This window comes from Vulpes vulpes, chromosome 2, assembly GCF_048418805.1.
Source record: "Vulpes vulpes isolate BD-2025 chromosome 2, VulVul3, whole genome shotgun sequence".
NCBI classification, from domain to species: domain Eukaryota; kingdom Metazoa; phylum Chordata; class Mammalia; order Carnivora; family Canidae; genus Vulpes; species Vulpes vulpes.
Window position 1 is genome coordinate 49,877,369 of NC_132781.1, and position 13,563 is coordinate 49,890,931.

Genomic DNA, 13,563 nt, shown 5'->3' on the forward strand with positions numbered 1-13,563 from the left:
AGAGAATGTTAGAAAGAACCAAACCACATCTCTAGAGATTAAAAAAAGCTCCAGTTCCAATGACAACCACACGGGACGGGATTCATGTCAGATTAGATGCTACGGAGAAGTGGACTTGGAGACAGTGGTGGGGAGAAACCACTCAAAATGAAACCGCAGAGAGACAAACCCAAGCGAGGAGCAGGGGTTCGGGAGGCATGGAGAGCGTCTGGTGCCCACAGGGGACCCGCGTCCCCACTAGAAGACGTGCAGACAGACGACCCACAAGAAGAAACGCCGGTGGAAACTCAGATCTGCAACACTCCACAAACCAGAAACGTCAGGAACATGGAAGAAATGCTTTGATAAAATTGTCTAGAACCAGCGATGACGTCGAAATGGAAGGAAGCGACAAAGGCATGTGAGGAATAAAGTGGAAAAGCCGTTCACGGATGTGGCGGTGAGAGACTGCGGGCGGTGGGTTTAACAGTGGGGAAAACACACCAACCTAGAATCTTCTATCCAGCAAAGATCTCTCTGAAATTAAGATGAAATAAAGAGTAGCATGAGCACCGTCTCTTCTTCTTAACTATAAAATCCCCCTCCTGGCCAGGGAGCACCGCTCGGGTCTGTTGCTGGAAGATTCTTATTTTCTCACTGGGTCTGGGTCTCCAGCAGCCCAAGCTGGGCACAGGTTGGGGAGTTAGGGCGAAGGACTCTGTTCATTGGGGACTGGGTGGAATCTGGCTTGTTTTGGGGGGAGGCCCAGTGGAGGGAGCAGCGTTCATTCTTCGGGGGCTCTCCCTACCCCAATTTCCTGGACCCGGGCCCTGCAGAGTGAGTGTAGGGGGTGGGAGGTGCGAGGCATGTTCTGTAGGACAACCTGGTGCCTTGTATTCACCTTCCCTATCCCCACAGGAGGGCAAAAGCAAAAGAGAAATCCAAATAAGGTCTTTAAAAACAACAAAGCAAATACACACATACGCGTCCTAGCGTTCACAGGGTTTCCAGTTTCCATGGGCACGGTCTATGCTGCATGCACTGGGGTAACGAGGTGGGCTCTCCTTAACCCACCAGGTTAGGGTATTTGGGCGAGCCAGGCGCCTGGCTGCCTGGTGAGAAGTAGTGAAGGAGTGAAGGAGGGAGTGAGTGAGAACCGTGGGGCTCCCGCCCCCCGCCCTCCTCAGGATGGATCCGGAGGCTACCTAGAATACACCTGTGTCTTGACAGTTCCCTGCTGTTTAAGATTGGGGGGGGGGGTTCAGGCACAGTGTTTACCCCGAGAGCAGCCCTGTGAGTTAGGAAGACAGGAGTCCTTATCCTTACTCACAGCCGGGGTCTTTCGGGGAAGGGGGCCTTCGAAGTAAACAGCGGGGCTGCCCTGAAATTGCTGCCGCAGCCAGGACAGCCCCACACTGGTGGAGGAGCCGGGCCCAGCCTTGCACTGCTGAATTCAGGAGCTGCCCCCTCCTCATCCCAGAGCTCTGTGTGTGCACGTGTGTGTCTGTGTGTGACACTGCTAACCTTCAAAATAAAAGAGCCAGTTATTTCACCAGCAGAATGGGTATATTTGGGAATATGTGTATATATATACTGGGAATTGCAATTTGGGACTTAACCTATGGTTTTGCTGTGGCTTGCACATCTCAAAAGGCAGTTGTGTTTTTTTTTGCTATCCCTGAATAAATACACGTGTGTGTGCATGTACATGGCACGTGTCCACATGCACCTGTGCATGCATGTACGTGTGCATGCATATCTGCATGTGTGTGTGTGCGTGTGTGTGGTACTGATAATGAAGAAACAACAGGTGAGCCCAGACAAAGGTGAGTCCAGTGACCTGGTGGTTCCAGAGGGACTGGCTGCATGCTCCAGCAGCCAGCGGGTGGGGGGGCCTGTGGCAGCCACCGGCCCTGGCTGGCACTCCCCTTTGAGTTCAGATGTCCCTCCAGGGCACCTGGCACCTGCTAGAGAGACCCTGGATCCCTGCCTTTGCCTGAGGTCAGTGCAGCTCATTCAAGGCAGGCCCACCTTCTGCGCTGGGGCTCCAGGCAGGGTCTCCAGTGGGATGGGTGGGCAGGGGGGTGGACAGAGGACCACTGCGGCCTGGGAAGAGAGGTCAAGCTGAGGTGGTGGGATGGGGGCTCTCAGAAACCTAGAGTTGCATGGCTCAGGGAATCAGAACATCTGAATAACAACGCTTAGAATCTGAGAGTCCCCCACTGTCCCCCTTAGATTGGAAGGGACTTTGAGTGTTACCCGGTCTTATCACCTGCTCAGTGAACCCTAACAGAGCTTTTCTCCCCATCTGGAGATGGCAGTTCATCCAAGAGGGTCAACCTGAGTGGCTGAGGGAGAGGGCGACACCACCTCTGGCTCCTGACCACGGCCCAGGCTTCGCGTTCTTCCCTGGGGGGTCACCTCAAGTTCTTTCCAAGTACAAGCCGCCAGGGCCCCCAGGAGGTCCACCTGTCGGTGCACCTACCATCCTGGGGGCAGAGGCCTCCAAGGGCAGCTGTCAACTCTCTGCCCAACCCCCTGCCCACCCATTTCCTCGTTGACGTGCTGCAGTTCCCGGCCAGGTTGGCACCGGGCACCTCTGCACCGTGGCTAACTCAGTGGCTCCATCAGGAACCTCTCAGGGCACCTCTGCCATCCGGAGCAATATTTGGTGGCCCAGGCTTCTGCAGAGACCCTGCCTGAAGCAATCTGTTTTACATCAACTTTCCCTTGTAAGAAAACCGGGCTCAGCCATTTTTCAGTGAGTGTAGGCGTGTTGTTGAAAGAGCGCGTCTTACAGATTAAGTGATTTTTTTTTTTTAAATGGTAGTTGTTGTCAATGAAGAATGGCAGCATGAACCCCAGAGCCCTGGCCGGGAGCTGAGGCCGACGAGGGAGCCCTGCCAGTCCTGGAACTGCCCCCCGACCACCACATCCCTGTAGCTCGAAAAGGAGCGGCATCACACAGGGCAGACCCCGCTGACCCCCCAAACTGCTTTGCAGCTGGCCATGCTCTGGGCATGCTGGCTTACTCCCGTTTCTGGAACACTCTGAGCCCCCTCTTCCTTGAGGAGGTTCTGAGTGTTTGGAGTGGAGCTCCTGATGGGAAAAGAGATATCTGTGGCTCTAAATGTGGGGTGTCTCAGTCCAGGGAGAGGCCAGTACAGCCCCTGGCAGACGAGGCTGGGCCTCAGAATGGCCCAAAAGCTTCCAGCCATCTGACAGCTTTCTACTGAGAGCTCCTTTCTATGTGTCAGGCACCGGGCTGGGCACTGCACTGGACTCCCTGATGAACAGCATCAACAGGTGCTCCCCGTCCTGGGTACAGATGGAGACCAGTCAGGAAGATCCACAGAGCCAGGGTAACAGCGGGTCCGAGGGTGTGTGCCATGGGGCTGACCTCCAGGGAGGTGACGTGGGGTCAGGGATGCGATCCTGAAGCACTCCATGGACGCCAAGACCTCCCCCCACTGCAGCCAGGAGAGATCTTTCCGCAGAGAGGGGTGTAGGCGGGAGGACCCCCAGGAAGAAAGGTTCAGGGTGTGCTCCAGAGAGGGAAGTAAGCCAACACATGGGAGCACAGCGGGGCAGACAGGCCAGTGAGGAGGGTCTGTGGCACATCTGGGCTGTGGCAAAGGTCTGGGGTCTGCCCTCAGCTGTGACGGGACCGACACCAGGTACCGACCCCAGCTGCCCTCAGTGACAGGGAACCTGAGTTTCACCACAAGTACCATGCAACAGGCCCTGCCTCCCACATGCTCAGAGACCCCCCAAATCCAGCACCAGGCTCCCTGGTCATGCTCCTACCAAGTGTCCAGGCTCTTACATGGGGGACGAAGAATCCTCACCACCACCCTGCAAGAGGGGTATGACCACCTCGTTTCTATGGTCCAGGAAACTAGGGCACGGACTTATTCAATGATGCATCTCAGCTCACCCGCTGGGGCAAGCCTGCACTGGGGTTTGGGCTGAGCTGGGGGGTCCTAACCGTTGCACCTGTTCACAGCATCCTGTAGGGTCTGCAGCTGTGTCGGACCCCTGCCCACCTGCTCCCACGCCTCCCTCCTGCCCCTCCTGTTCTAGGATGGGGATAGTTCTGGGGAGAAGAGGGTACACAGGGGAAAAACGAGACAGCCAGTGGCAACAAAATCACCCCCCCCAAAGTGATTATGTAAGACGCTGCATTGTAAAGCAAAAATTTTCTTGTTGAAATAGAAATCTGTTTAGTAATTAGAGGAAACTCTCGTGTGGGAAGTTCCATGAAGGTAAAATTAAAGTTGACTATATTTTTAATTTCGCAAATGGGTTTGCCCAGAGCCAGGAGCCTTCTGCATAATGAATGTTTGAACCAAACAAACTCTAAACACAGGTAAATACCAGAAGCTCACGATTTGACAATGTTACCAAGAAGCTGCTGTTCTTCTGCCAAATATTAGACTTTTTCACTGTCCTCCCTCACACCCAAAATGGATCATTGTATCCCAGAATCAGGCCCCTCAAAGCCACTGCCGGTTTTGCAATATTTCGAGAGGAGACCCTGATGGCAAAAGAGACGCGGGTCCCGGTTCTAACTGTGGGTCCTTCTCTAAGCCAGCAGGGTCTGCTGGGCTCTGGGAGCAGTGTGGGGGTGGCGGGAGGGGGGTACCCTGCAGAGAGAAGGGGCGTCCGGACCAGGTGCTTGCCCTGGAATCTGAGAAATGAGCATGTCTGCTTGAAGAATGTTTCCCAAAGGTACCAAGTAAAGTGCACTCACCAACAGCAAGTGGAAGAATTGGGAAAACAGGGAAGAAATGTGACATTCAGACACAGCGAGGCAAGCCCCCTCTTCCCCCCAACACCCCGTGTGTCAGGGACACACTAATGATGCTTCCCAGCCTCTGCCTCCACCCCAGGACAAGCACCCCTGCGGTCCCAGAGCCAGCCCAGCAGCCCCCATCCCTGCTCCCAGCGGTCCCAGTGGTCGGGCAAAATAACCGGAGCGACACTAGGGGGACGTGCTGGCAGGAAGCACAAAGCCAAAGCCGCAGGGTGCCCTGGAGTTGAGGCTGGGCCATGGCAGGGGTTGGGGCTCGGCCGCGGGTCCCTCACTTGTCTGCAGCAAACCCCCTCAGCACCAGGACGTGGCAGAGAGGCCAGAGGAGGAGAGAGGGTGAGGTCGGGGAAAGCCGGCCTCAGTCACAACAGACTGGAGGCTCAAAGCCGATGACGCTGTCAGGAAGTGGCCAGCTGGACTCCCCTACCCCCCAACCCCAGGGAGTAGATTGCTGGAGAAAGTCGGGGTATCTTTAAGTCACTGAGGATCAGCCCAAGTCAACAGGCAGGTGTCCCACATACCCATGATGGCAGAAATGCCCCATCTCCTCCTCCTCCCACTCCATACTCCTCCTTCAGGGCTGAGTTCAAGTTCCACCTCCAGGAAGCCCTCCCTGACTGCTCAGGCCCATGGAACTATCTTCCTCCAAATCTGGAACGCTGGCTGGCCTCACACCTGTGTTATCATCCATCAAGAGCTGCCTGTGCCCGGCTCTCTCATCCTATTCATGTGCGCACACCACCCACCCCCCCAGGCCCCTTCCACCATGAGATCCTCTCCTGTTGGGATCATACCAGGAAACAAATCAATAACACTCCACAGCACAAACAAAAACCCGGGACGACCGGCACGCCGGCTTACTAATGCGGGGCCAGGTGTGCGGATGAGAAGATGGGTGCCGACACAGGGAGAGGATCCAGACGGGCCAAGGAGCCCTCGATGATGCCCAGGTGGCCGGCACACAAACGACTGGAAGGTGTCGAGGCTGGGGACAGGTGTGGGTCACCGCGGGGACGCCCGGGGGCTTTTACTTCATGAAAAACAAACATTTTGATTTTTCTTTGAGCCCCAGCATAAATGTACTTTGTTTAAAAAAATCCCTTCCATGTATTAAAATTTAACATACATCAGCTAAAAACACGCGTGGCTTGGAGGAGAGACAGTCACCCGCGGTGGCTTTCCGCAGGTGGAGTTGGCTTTCTGTTTTGGTGAACAGCATGTTTTCTGGAACAGTGTGTCTCCAACTTCACTGAGCATAGGAATCACCCGGGGAGCCTGTTAAAACAGAAAGTCTGGAGGGGGTCTGAGAACCCACGCTCCTGGTGCTCCCGTCGCGGACACACTGGGGTGGTCCTGCTCCGAGTGTAAGCGCGTATGGGGTGCACGTATGGGGCATCATTTGCGTACAGTAAATGATGATGAACAACGACAATAATAATAACACGAGGGAGGATTGTTCTTCAAGGACCCGGCCCAGCAGAGAGCCCCACAGGCCAGGGCCAGCCTGGGAGCCCCAAGGGGCCACCCCTGCCACTGCCGTGGCCTGGTTGCTGCTTTGCAGAAACTGTGGATTTGGGGGCGGAGAGAACCCAAATTCAGGTGGTGGTCAGGGAGCCAGGGTGGCCTCAAGGCCAGTCTGCCCTGAGGTCACTCTGGGGGCTGCCCTGGGGGTGGGCCTGGCCTGGAAGAGAGGTTTCTGCTAGCGCTCAGCATGCCTGGACTCCTCTCCCAGGTCAGCCAGCTGGGACGTAATCTGGCCCATCCTATGAGGTAGAAGTTAATATTATCACCCACAGTAGAACCCAAGGCCCAGAGAAGCTAAGTCACTTTACTAGGGATGCACAGCTTGGGCAGAAACACGGCTCTGGTCAGCCGCAGTGGCCTTGCTCTCATCCACTCAACCACACCACCACTTGTGGCCAGGGAATGAGTGGATGCGGCTGTAGTCCTGGGAGCGTGGCTTGTAGTAGGGCCACCGCCTGGGCCCCTGGCCAGCCTCCACGTGGGCCTCCTGAGCGGCCCAGGCTCCTTCCACCTCTGCCTGGGAAAGCTGAGCATGGACAGGGCAGAGAGGGACGGCATAGTGACCTGGAGATGCAGCCAGGGTCAACCCTCATGGAAACCCCTCAAGGGGGGCAGGGACCATGTGCAGAGGACAGGCGGTAACACGGAGCCAGGGTGTGATGGGCACCTCAACACTGTGCTGCTGCTGGAGCAGAAGGTCCTCTTCGGGGCCCCCAGGGCTTCATCCTCACTGCCCTTACCGTTTGCACTGGCCTGTCCTGCGTGTCAGACTATGCCCAGGTCTCTGGCCCGGCCCCATTCGGGAGAAGGGTGCTCCAGGACCACTATTTGCTCAGTCCTGGGCCTTCCCAGTGCCCCTCCTCCATATGATGGCTGTTCCTGCCCACTTCTTACTCTCCTGGTCCAGGCCTCCATCGTTTCCCTTCGGGCTGGGGGCAGGGACTCTCCTCCAGAGCCTTCCTGCCTCCAGCCTCCCTCTCCAGGCTATCCTTCATGCTGCAGCCCAAGGACATCCTCTAGAGGCCAGATATGGCTGTGTCCCTCCCAGGCTCAGTGCCTGTGGTTTCTCTGGGCCCCTGGAGAAACCCACCCCTGGAGCAGGGCTTACAGCCTTACCTTATCTGACCTCCTCCTTGCTCCCCCACTCGGGAAGCCCCAGGACCCTCATCAGGATCGTTTGTTTAATCCTGCAGGACCCCTGGGAAGTAGGAGCCACAGTCCCTGGGAAGTAGGGGCCACAGTCCCCATTTCAGAGCCCAGCAGGTCCCACAGCCAGGAAGCAGCAACACCAGACTTGGAAGCAAACCTCCGTGTTAGCTCGGGGCTTTTGCTGCAAATCCCCCTCCCCCTGGGACAAGGGGGTGAGAGCCCCTAGAATTCCTCCCACAGCCCCCCAGGCTCCCCAGCATCCTAGACAGCCCCAGCCAGGGGGGCGGGACCAAGCCTGTACAGGGAGGGGCTCTACTTCCAAAGGGAAGAAAGAGCTTTGAGAAGAGAAACAAGTGCACCCGCACCCAGGAGCCTCTCTGCTCAGCAGGGGAAGAAGGAGAGGCGCTGGCAAACACTCAAGAGGCCAGGCTCGTCAAATCCCCTTTGGAGCAAATCCAAAGGGATCGAGACACCGCAAGGAAAAGTGGTGCCAGGAGGAGTCTGTGGCCAGGCTGAGAAGCCCCCAGTGGCCGCAGCCTCTGTGGAGCAGACCCCGGGAAGAGATTCAGGGCATCCAACGCCCTCCCTGGGCAGGCCTGGTTTCTCAGGCGCTGCCGTGTGCTGGCGGGGAAGGCAGCAGTTTTGCACACGAGGAAGCCTAGTGATTTGCCCAAGGTAGCCCAGAATCCACTCTCTCCACCCCACAAACCGCCTCTTACTGGTGTACAGTAAGATACAGATACAGACTTGCCACTTTGGAGAGTGGCTGGGCCAGGAGCTCCCGGGAGGACAGGACAGCGGCCCTGGTGCCACTGTGTGAGCCTCCTGCCCAGAGTCAGACGCAATTTACAGAGATGTAATAACTCTCCCGCAGCCCCGCCTGCTCCCTCACCCCTTCTGAGCACTGTAATCATTCCTCACTGGATCTCGCTGCTATCATTCTATGGAGCAGGCCCAGGGGCCTCCCTGTGGGAGGGGGGGCCCTGCTGTAGCCTCCAGGCTGGCCCGACCATATGGCTCACCCAGCACCAGCACCAGCAGTCGGCGACTTAGAGCGGGTCCCAAACATGCAAGAGTGGGGTGATCCCTGGAGTGTGGGGGGGCTTGGGCTCAGGTTTGCCTGGAGATTTCAAAACCCTTCTGTGCTCCCTCCATACTGCAGCTCCTCCCAGCTGCTTAGTCTGGGGCTTAGATGAACAGAGTGGTAATGGCCCATCTGGGACCTACCATGAGCCGCCCCATCATTTCACAGCTGACAGACCAAGGTCTACAGAGGGAGAGTGACTTGTCCAAGGTCATCTGGAAAGGTGGACTGAATGGGACAGATAAGTCTTGGTCCCTCCAGCAGTGCCCATTCTTTCCCTGAGCGCCCTTCCTCATGTTTGACCATTGTGCTGGTGTAAGCAATGTGCGTCTGGGAGCTTGAAGCCTCGGAGGCTGGGAGGGGCTCTGTGGTGGATGCCCTCCCCTCTCCCCTGGAGAGGCCAGGGTGGAGAAGCTGCGACACTTTCATAGGCCAGCGCTCTCAGCAGAGAGTGCCAGTGAGCTCCAGAAAGACCAGCCGATGCTCCCCAGAGCTCCCCACGCTGCCATCCCCATGCACCCCGAGGGTACCCAGGCTGAGAGAGCTTGCGGGTTCTTCCCACACCACCAAACCCTTTAGGAGGCCGGTTCCAAGCCTTCCAAGTGAATCTGGACCAGGGAGCCCCACTGGGAATTCAGATGGCAGGGAGGCCAGAAGTCAGGAGGATCTGGGGCGCAAGGATCGCCCTGGTTTTTTCACCCTGTCATGTAGGTGCCCAGGAGCCACTCCCAAATGAAAAAAATGAACAAAACCCCACATTGCCTGAGCCCCAGTCTCAGGAGCAAGATGAATATGTCACCAGTTCCCAGCACCCAAGCTCTTGAGGAAGCTTGCAATCTGTGCATGAGGGACTCAAGTCAACCCCTCCCCTGGGCCCAGGAATTGCTTGGACCACCTGCTTAGGTAAGAAGAGCCCCAGTCACCTAGGCTGTATCCTCAGTGATATCAGCAGAGGGGGAGGGATGCTGTCCTGGCAAGTCAGAACTTTCTGGGGTTGGAAGTTCCATTGGGTCTGAAAATCACCCCCCCACCCCCAACCAAGAGGTTGGCCTGGCCTGAGTTGAGGAGGGTGCTGGGGGAAGGCTGGTAGGTTGTCCCCTCTGGCTCTCCTGAGCTCCAGTTTCCTGAGGAATGGGAAGGTAGGGTGTGCGGGGGCTGAGGCCTACAGGATGCTCCCTGGAGAAGGGTCAATGAACTTGACCTTTGAGGTCCTTGTCCCAGAGTCACGGGGGCTGCCTTGAGATGCACAAGGGCAGGACTCTTTGTGTCCACGTGGTCCTTGGGTTTGGGAGTACTGGACACTGGGGGATGAGGTGGCAGGGCCAGGAGGGTGGACAGGCAATCTCCTGGGTTTTTGATGTTTGGAGAGTCCTTTTATTCCTGGCTAGGAAAACCCAAATGCCAGTCTGGTACTCCTTGCCTCCATTTAAGCTGAGATTCCAAACAGACAAAGGTACATGTGAGGCTGGCGGCAGTGACCCGTGGGATGGGGTGTTGGAGGTCAGCTCTACCACTTACTGGTGGTGTGACCTTGGACAAGTGACCAAACTTCCCCAAGCCTCAGTCTCCCCATCTGTCAAATAGGGCCAATGACCCCTTCCTCATGGGTGTTGGGTGAATTGTGCCCAGCAGGTGTCTGCTAGCAGGCAAGCCTCAGTCAATGAAAGGTCTCAGCTCCGGGCACCAGAAGGAATGGAGGCCAGGCTCCTCTAGGAAACTTTCTCTTCCCGATTTCCTTCATGCCCAGGCGGAGAGAGAGACCAGGTGCCCTTTGACACAGGCCAGTCCCCCGCCTCCCTCTCGCCCTGGCCGCCTGCCTGGGTCCTCGTCCGCAGTCCACAGCCTCCTCCCCAGGGGCGCACTTCCAGGGCACCTCAAGATGGGACAGGTGGTGTGGCCGGGCAGCTGCGTGGGGCAGGGACCCGGCTCCGCCTGCCGGGCAGGCTGCGGTGGGCGCTCCAGCCCAGGGGGGCACCGAACCGGGGCTTCCCTGCCTGAGTCCTGGCGCGCTCGGCCCCGCGCCCCGCGCCCCGCGCCCCGCGCCCCGCGCCCCGCGCCCCGCGCCCCGCGCCCCGCGCCGCCCAGCCGCTCGGCCCTTACCTTGCACCATGGGAACGGCGCTGCCCCGCTGCCCCGCTGCCCCGCTGCCCCGGCCGGCCGAGGACTTGGGCGCACGTGCCGGGGCGGTCCGGCGTGCGTCCCGGGCAGGGCGCAGCTGGCGGGGCCGCTCCTGCCCAGGCCACGGGCTGCGGCGCCCGCTGGGGCCCGGCGGGCGAGGCTGGCGCTGCGGAGGCCCGGAGGCCCGCGGGAGGCGGCTGCGTGCCGGGCAGGAGCCCCCTGCCAGCTCCCGCTGCGGCCGCGGCTCGGGACGCGCAGGATGGCTCCCTGCGAGCGGCACGCGCGGCTCCAGCCCAGTCCCGGGCGCGGGGCGCGCGCTGGCGGGAGGGCGCGCGGCCGAGCCGGCGGGGAGCGCGCCGCCAGCCCCGCGCGCGCCGCCGTCGGGGGCTGCGGGGAGCGGCTCGGGAGCTGTCCCCGGTGCTGACGGCGCGGCCGCCTGGGGCCCAGGCCGCGTGACCTCCCGCCCTCCCCGGGGCGCCCCCGCCCGCGCCCCGCGGGGGCTCCCGTGGCTCTTTGCCTGCTTTCCGGCGCTCCCCGTTTCCACAGCGTTGGGATTGGGAGTCAGGCTGAGGCCGCGGCTGCTTACCCACAGGGCGACCTTGGGGCAAGTTCCTCAGCCAGGAATCTCTCTGGTTCTCATCTTTGCAATGGGCCATAGCGGCGCCTGGAGGGTCGGGCTGGAGGCAGCGCGGGGAGGACGTCCAGGGCACACGATGAGTGCGCAGCTGACTCTGGCCTCTGGGATGGTTTGTTTCCACTTCCTGGGGAGCAACCACCCAGCCAATGAGAGGAAGGGCGGTGCTTGTCCCACTCTGGGCTGGCCGGGGTTTGGGGCCTGGTAGCTGCCTTCCATCTCTCAGGGCATCCCTAGAGGAAGGGAGCAGACGTCTTCCCTGGGATCAAAGGGCAGAGTTAGGACCAATGGCTGCATGAGAAGCAGAACAAACAGATGGGGCTGCTTCCTTCCTGACATAGGGTCCCTCTACCCGAAGTGCTCCACGGGGCAGTGAGTGACCTCCATCCCTGCAGACAGATACTCAGGAGGAGGCTGAAACCGCTGACCACTGGATTCAAACATTAGCTAGAGTATGCAAAGCACTGAGAACCATGTCTGGCACGTTGGAAGCGTAATATGAATGTGTGCTTTTTTGACTCTTGAGATCTTTATAAGAGGCTATAACCTGATAGGAAGAACCTGTTACTTCACTCCCATTCTCAAGATGAGAATACCGAGGACATATAGAGGGAACCAAGTGACTTGCTTGGAGTCCATGCCCACCTTACAGTAAGCAATGTGCTCAGAGTCACACCACAGGACCGAGAGGGTGAGTACTTCTTACAGCCCAAACAGGCCCCACCTGTCCAGCCTGCTGCCTTGACCGGTCCGGTCCCCTAGGCACGGGCACTGCCCGATTTCCCAAAGCTGTCCAAGCCATTTTGACCCGGGAGCATTTCCTTACGGCAAATCGGGCAGGTACCTCGTTGCTCTTCAGTAATGGAAAGAGCTGGTGCCTGCCCCTATGAGCGCCTCTGTCCCTTCCAAATGGGATAATTAAACGTCACCTGCTTCTTTTCCTAGGGGATCGGTGATGGTGCTTGATGCACTAATTGTGCTCAGTACCTGCTTCCACCAGGCACTTTATTTCATGATAAACATCACTTACGTGCTCAGTACATCCCAGACACAAGGATAAATACATTGCCTGCATTGTCTTGTTGAAATCTTCACAACAATCCAGGGAGAAAGACAGTGCTATCGCCCTCACTTTGCAGGTGAGGATTGGGGAGGCTGAAGAGCCGTAGACCAGAGCTGGGCTACACTAAATCCCAAACCTGTGCTCCTTACACCCTCCTTCCAGATTTTCAATGTCCTCCCCAACCTAGAAAACATACAGAAACATTAATAGAAATTCCATTTAAAGGGCGGTGGGGCTGGGGTGGGGGGGAGTGCATGTGCGTGCAATGCAAGCCAGTCAGCCAATCGGTGCCCTAGGAGTCAGCTTAGAAATCCTTTAAATTGACATTTTCTGTCAAAATCCCCATTATGACAACTGAGCCACTCTTTCTCTTTTCTTTTTTTTTTTTTTTTTTTCCAGGATTGCTTAGATCCTGGCAAATGTGTGCCAAGAATTTTAAAAGGAGCATCACTGCCAAATCCTCTTTACCAACCAGCTCCCATGCCCTTCCACTTCTTCCCACGCCTGCTCTTCATTCACACGCTGCAGAATTCCCCAGCCGTGGTCTGGGCAGCTGCAGACCTCTGGAGCTCCTGACCTTGTGAAGCACTGGTTTCTTCCCCAGGCCCTACAGACGTGGGCTCCTGGGGCTAGTGATGCTGCAACCTGAGCCCATTTTATTTAATCCCGGGTTGAAAATGCAACATATAAAGTAGAGACCCTTCTTAGTCTCACTTTACTGACAGTAGCAGAGGCCTGACATGGCTTTACCACTGGTCACATGGGCAACAAAGAGGGTGGCTGCACTGGGCGATTTCATTTGGAGAATGGTGCTCCATGGTCAACACCAAGCACACCCTTTGTGTGACCAAACCATGGCCTGGTTTTAAGCAAAAACCCCATTTCCAAACATAAAAATAGGGGAGAAATTGAGGAGTCACTGGTCTGATCTCGTAGAAACAATTCGCCGTCACGTTTCCTTAAATAGCCAGCTCTCCTGGTTCACGCAAAAAGAAAGGATTTGAGCTACACGTAGTTCTTCCAGGTTGGCCAAAAACAGTCCTGGGGGTGGGAGGGACGATTCAGCGGCCTCCCCTCCCCCGGTGTTCCTTTCACTACCATATGCTTTCTACTTCATGACAACTTCAGTTTATGGCGGCTACTGTGGCCCCATCACCAGCATCTCTCCCCAGCACAGAGCTTCGTGGATATAACTCAGA

At 57.5% G+C, this 13,563-nt stretch overlaps 1 protein-coding gene across 2 annotated transcripts in view; it reads right to left on the reverse strand.

Moving 5' to 3' along the window:
- The window catches only part of FAM163B (family with sequence similarity 163 member B), a 28,246-nt gene extending 16,794 nt beyond the window's left edge, over nt 1–11,452 (reverse strand). The window contains exon 1 of one of the 2 annotated variants that reach the window (XM_025982059.2): nt 11,254–11,452. The gene's annotated coding sequence lies outside the window, so the exon portion shown is untranslated. Of the gene's footprint in view, nt 1–10,649; nt 10,991–11,253 lie in introns of those variants that run through there. The other variant, XM_072748218.1, reaches the window with a different exon arrangement.
- Nucleotides 11,453–13,563: the final 2,111 nt, after the last annotated feature.